Source organism: Sinocyclocheilus rhinocerous, unplaced genomic scaffold, assembly GCF_001515625.1.
Source record: "Sinocyclocheilus rhinocerous isolate Xijiao unplaced genomic scaffold, SAMN03320098_v1.1 scaffold6122, whole genome shotgun sequence".
NCBI lineage: Eukaryota > Metazoa > Chordata > Actinopteri > Cypriniformes > Cyprinidae > Sinocyclocheilus > Sinocyclocheilus rhinocerous.
Genome location: NW_015623498.1, coordinates 8,117 through 14,304, shown reverse-complemented (window position 1 = coordinate 14,304; position 6,188 = coordinate 8,117). Strand labels below are relative to the sequence as shown.

Below are 6,188 nucleotides of genomic sequence, written 5' to 3'. Positions count from 1 at the left end.
TAATTCTTTTATATGCTTGCTTGTATGTATTTTAAACGCCATTTAGGTGATTCATTCACCTTCACTCGCGCAGCGTGGGAGGAGTCTTGTACCTGTGCTCGTGTCCACCATGTTTGTGTGGTTTGGATGGCAACAAAACAATGGATTATTTACAAAGAGATACGGATGTATGGAGTCATTTCGATAAAACAATTCTGGTTGCGCATTTACATTTTTTTTACTAACAATATTTTACCAACGCAGGCACTTATAAGCTCATAAAGGAACTTGCTAAAAGTTAGCTTTGCGTGCGAGACTGCAGCGAACGTGGCTTTCTTGCTTTGCCCGAAAACGTAAGTTAATAAATGAACAAAATCTTTTTCATATTTGATCTGAGTTTTGTTATGTGGGATAAAGTGTTTACGCTGCAGTAAACTTTGACGAGCAACACTACAATCCGCAAACAGATGAGGAAGAGGAGGATGATGACAGCGCAGCCTATACAAGGAGAAAGGTTTGTATTTTTAGTTTTCACATTCTTATTTTTATGAATGCACTTACAATGAGCAAAGGTTGTTTTCATTCCATATTTATTAAAGGACGTGAGAGTGAAGATGATTTTTTGTAGCATGTATTAGAGAAGATCGTTTTCAAATAACCTAAACTAAATACATAAGCTAATAATAAGCTAGTTTCAGTGATTTTTATGACGGGAATGTACTGCAATCATATTAATATGCATCAGTATGTCTAAAATCATCTGCAATAGATCTGTCCTGCTTTTACAGTTGCTAAATGTGTAACTGACTACAACACAAACACAGCCTCACAGTTTATCACATTTGTTGCTACTTTAGTTGCTTCCTCACTCAGCATGTCGAGACACATGGGAATAACTGATTATGTCTCTTAACATGACACAAATTTATTTTTTCTAGTAAACAAGAGAAGTGTTTTCATCGCTGAAGAAATGGCAGACATTACTCCTTAGACACCTGTGAACACCAGCAGTGCCTGCAGTCCAAGAAAGTGGACATCATCTTTATTATACTTCTCTGACTGGACTAACAAGGAGCAGTTAGAGCCAATGAGAAAGTAAGTTCAAATAAATGTCTACATTGACCATTACACAATGTTATTTTCTGCAGTAACTGGGGGGAATCTTAACTGAAGAGACCTACTGACCAACAGCAAGCTTTAGATCTACTGAATGTGTATTTTTCAAGCATTTTATTACAGCGTTCACTGTTATGTTTGTGCACAGTGATGACTAGTGAAAAGTGTTTCTATTAATTTACTTAAAAGTATAGTTAACTCAGAAATCGGTCATAATTTACAAAACATTTTTCCAAACCTCTGACATTTGTTTTTCTGCAGAACTCAAAAGAAGATACTTTGAAGAATGCTGGTAATCAATACCAACACGTTTGTCCATATAGACAACATGAGGGGGAGTAAATGATTTTCATTTTTGGGTGAGCTCTCCCTTCAATTACCATTAGCTACACACTAAATATTAATAATGCTTGGCACAGCCACTTATTTTGCTGTCATTGCAGTTAGTGCTGTAAATAGTCTGTCAAACAACAGGTACATTGCTACAACATATATATTTAATTTAATTCAGTTTGGCACATTAAGTTAGACCTTTTAGTAATAGATACTTTTATATAATTTGCTCTTTACAGGTGCAAAAATTAAAGCTCCCAAACAAAGATATCACCGGATTAAGACATGAAAGACATGTTACATCACAACGACCATAAATCCTGAGTGATTTGAAAATGAGCAACAACCAAGGAACAGTAATCATCATTTCACTCAATACGATCCATGGTAATAGTTGTAAATTATTTGATAATTTAAAACAAAAAGTACAAAATGTGTTTAATTTCAAAACTTTGCCATTAACCATTGTGTTACAATAAGGTATCATAGTAAATGTTGATTGTTGAACTAACAATGAGCAATACATTTGTTACAATATGCATTCTTTGTCACTGTTAGTTAATAATAAATAAAACCGTTCTTTGTTAGTTCATGTTAGCTCAGATCCATTAAATAATGTTAACTGATATGACTTTTGTTTTTAATAATGTATTAGTAATTGTTGAAATTTACATTAAGGTTAATATTTGCTTTAGAAATATTTGCCATTGTTATTTCATGTTAGGTAGGTAACTAATGTTAACAAATGAAACCTTATTGTAAAGTGTTACCTGAGTGTTTATGTTTATACTTATTCAATTTTACAATCCAAGTATGTGCAAGTAAATGCAAGTGTAATTTTGCAAAATATTGTTTAATAGCTATGCACTTTCTGTATAACAACTTCTGTTTTTGTTGTTGTTTGGCTTTAATTGCATTGTTTTGTAAAAAAAAAAAATTGTAAATAAATTTTCTTCATGCCAACTTGATCAAGTGAGTTCTTTAAAATGGACTTTAAAATTGCATTCATCATAATGAGACATTTATAATTGTCACGGTGCTTAATGTGAGGAGCGAGGAACGTGGAGACGGAGAAATTCCAATAGAAACAGTCTTCATTTATCCAAACAAAGTAATACAGGGCAGGCAGGAACTCACACGTAGCACATCAGGAGACAAATAAGACCCGACAAGGAAACATGGGGCAGACTGCACTATAAATACTACACTTAACGAGGGATAATTAACAAACGCTGGTGAATCAAATGAAGCAATGGACAAGGGAGAAAACTAGGTCACGGAGCACATGGGGAGAAAAACACACACAGACAGGTCCATATCCCTGGGAGCCTCAGGTGGAGGACGGACCCCCCGGAGGAGGACGGCCAATAGAGTTCAGGGTGGAAATGACGGAGGGAGGAGCCAGGGAGGAGCCAGGAGGATCCAGGGCAGACCAGACAGAGGAAGGAGCCAGGGAGGAGACAGGAGGAACTTGGAGGAACTTTTCCACAACATTCTAATTTATTGAGATGCACCTGTAGTATCACTGTAATCCTCGACCATCAAAACATAGGGGTAGACATAACTTTTTCTGTGTTATCACGTTTGGTTCAGGAGATATAACACAAAATACATAATTTGGTTATGGAGGAAAGTAAAATGGCCGCCATGGCAACCAAAAGGTGTTTTTGTGATGGCTCCATTTCTGAAAGGAGGCCAGGCAGTGAGAGGTGTGCATGTTGCTTGACGTGAACTTAATTTACAGTTCATTACTGTTAAAAGGTGCTTCATGGTGTGTCTTTTTATTTTACTCCTTTAATGATCAGTGTTAAATGAACACTGCTCATTGTTCACCAGTGGTGGAAATGGCCAAAATGCACTGGGGGGACTCCAGCTTGCAAAGTACCAAAGACTATAGAATACCCAAGATGTATCACTCGTATAGTTTTGAATGGGGAAAAAAATCAAACTCTCAATATACCCTTCAGGTCATTTTTACCCATGAGGGGCACTTTTGTTACAGGTACGGAAGGAGAGTATGAGGTTAAATGTGTTCAATATCAGATTCCAGTGTGAACGAATGACAGTCCTGAACAGGCATGGAATTATAACGAATGTTGATATGACCATTCAGACTGCGGACGCATTGCAAAACATCTGACCTGAATAAGATTTAGGACCACATATGAAAGTGGCCCAAATCAGAATCGAAAAGATCAGATTCCATGTGGTTTGTGCTGCTCACACGGTCATGAAACTAAATGATCAGAATCACATATGAGCAAAAAAAATCGGATTTGGGACACATTTTCCTGCAGTGTGAATGTAGCCAAAGTAACAATGAAGCAGTGCTGCCTGCAGATAACGAGATAATTAAGTGATTAATTGATGATTGGCCATTCGTGATGGTACCTGCTGTTAACAACCAGAATCATGCTGTCAAAATAAATAAATAATTAAAAAACTTCCTGAAATGCATGGCAAACGTTTACCATTAATGGAAATGTCAAAGTCCATCAACATTTTTAGATTGAAAGAAAAAGAGAAGAGACAAGCACACTACAACTGCCTTATGCCCAGCATACACTGTATGACTGTGGGCTTTCCCAGATGAAAGATGACGATTGTGATACAATTGCAATGATTTCTCTTTGGTCATGGCTCCTAAACGGTGGTCCTACATTGGACTGTGAGAGAGGTGCAAAGATGGCCGTTGTCATGGTCTTGTGACCAAAAATAGCATGAGATAATTTTCTGGCAGTGTCAGAAATTTAGGATAACAATCTCACAGTGTTTCTGCTGGTACAACCTCCGTCTATTGACTAGCCAATAAAAATTCAACATGAAAGGATGTATTGATCAACACGACATGACGCTAGAGCATAAATGCTATGGAGGCGAAAGGAATGGTGGATTCCTGGAAATGGAAAGGTATATTTTTTTTATCTAGAGCCAGATGCGATTCATTCAAACTCATCCCATGTCCGTAAAACTCTAAACCCCCATACAGTATATTTTCTGTCCTTACATATGTATCTAAATGTAAAAAATAATAGCTTGATAAAACATCTGATCTTATATTTTAATATTCATATCAATTTGGTCTCAACTGATAATTTTTTTAATAAAAAAAATTCTTAGAAGCCAATGGCCTTTGGCTCTGAGGACCCAATATCCTGATTACTATTTAGATTTTTTTTTCCTTTTACCGGTGCCCAGATGGAAATGTGTAAGTATTCATATATATATATATATATAAATATATTCTCAACCTCCACTGGGAAGTAAATATAGGGACCTCTTTGAACTTTAATTGAATACCCCCGCTCTATTTGTTTAACACTTACACATGCTGATGATGTTTTATTCTTCTACAGCAGGGCTGGGAAACTTGGTCCTGGGGGGCGCAGTGATCCTCAAATCTGGCTCGCGAGATCCACTGTCCTGCAGAGTTTAGCTCCAACCCTAATCAAACACACCTACCTGTAGCTTTCTAGTGATAATGAAGACATTGGTTGCTTCTCAATATCCCTCTTCGTTTCCTCGCTCCTCTGTCCTCCATCCTACGACCCAGAAACCGATCGAGCTAAGCCATCTTATAGGACATCTCAATTGTCTAATTGCACTGCGAGGAGGCGAGAGTCGAAGAATGAGGAGGCTTCCTGAGGAGTCATGAGCGAGGATATCATTTGCGTGTATCCTTTGCGGAAGTGTTTTATCGACTAAACGTGACGCACGTATAAATTCTTCTCCCCCTTCACATCTGCACCAAGTGGTAACTATGGCAGAAAACACAAACACACATAAATGTGAGCATTAAGCATTAAGTTATTGTAAATGTGGTTTATGTTTTGACAGTGCCTTTAATTTTGATGTATAACGTGTACTTTTCAGCAAAGTTTTAATTACATTAATCTACGTCTCTCCATTTTAATGGATTATTGCTTTTAATTTTTAAATTAATGCCTCTTATATTGGTTAATAGAGAATGACTTTAATGTAGGACAGTTGCAGAATTATATCAAAGTACAAGAAAATGAAAGAAAATTAAACAAACTGTAATACTATCAACAAATAAAAAAGCAGTTAATAACTGGGAATAATTCATTGTTAATAATAACTGGTAATATTTTTAAAAAATATATACGGACAAAGGTTGAAACTATTACAGTATAAATAATTATCTCTAATGTTCAAGAATCCCGACATGCAAGCTAAATCCAGCAGTGTACAGTCATCATTAATTGACAACGCTATGAAGTGACGCTAAAGGGAGCGAGGATATATAATTTCACTTGATTCAATTCCTCCATCCTCACGTCTTTTCCTTGCATCCTTCCCTCGCATCCTGAAGAGGTGGAGCTAAGACTTGAGGAAAGTAAGCGAGGAAAGGAAACAAGGATGCACAAATAAGAATTGAGAAGCACCCATTGATTAGTTTGTTCAGGTGTGTGTAATTAGGGTTGGAGCTAAACTCTGCAGGACAGCGGCCCTCTAGGACCGAAGTTGCCCATCCCTGTTCTACAGTAACTTGCATCGTAGCTTACAATTTAAAGGGGTCATATGATGCTATTTTAAAGATCATTATTTGGTGTATTTGGTGTAACAGAATATGCTGACATGCTTTAATGTTCAAAAAACACATTATTTTTCAAATACTGTACATTATTGTAGGTCCTCTATGCCCCGCCTCTCTCAAACACGTTGTTTTCAACAAAGCCCCTCCTTCCGACAAGCGCAGTCTGCTCTGATTGGCCAGCTGACCCAGTGCACTGTGATTG

The 6,188-nt window shown here is 37.0% G+C and overlaps 1 long non-coding RNA gene across 1 annotated transcript; it reads left to right on the top strand.

Annotated features, from left to right (window-relative positions):
- Positions 1-306: 306 nt before the first annotated feature.
- On the top strand, positions 307-1,767 carry LOC107756745 (uncharacterized). Its single transcript, XR_001641862.1, has 4 exons — positions 307-493; positions 918-1,074; positions 1,357-1,454; positions 1,668-1,767. It is a non-coding gene; the product is annotated as an uncharacterized LOC107756745 (long non-coding RNA).
- Positions 1,768-6,188: the final 4,421 nt, after the last annotated feature.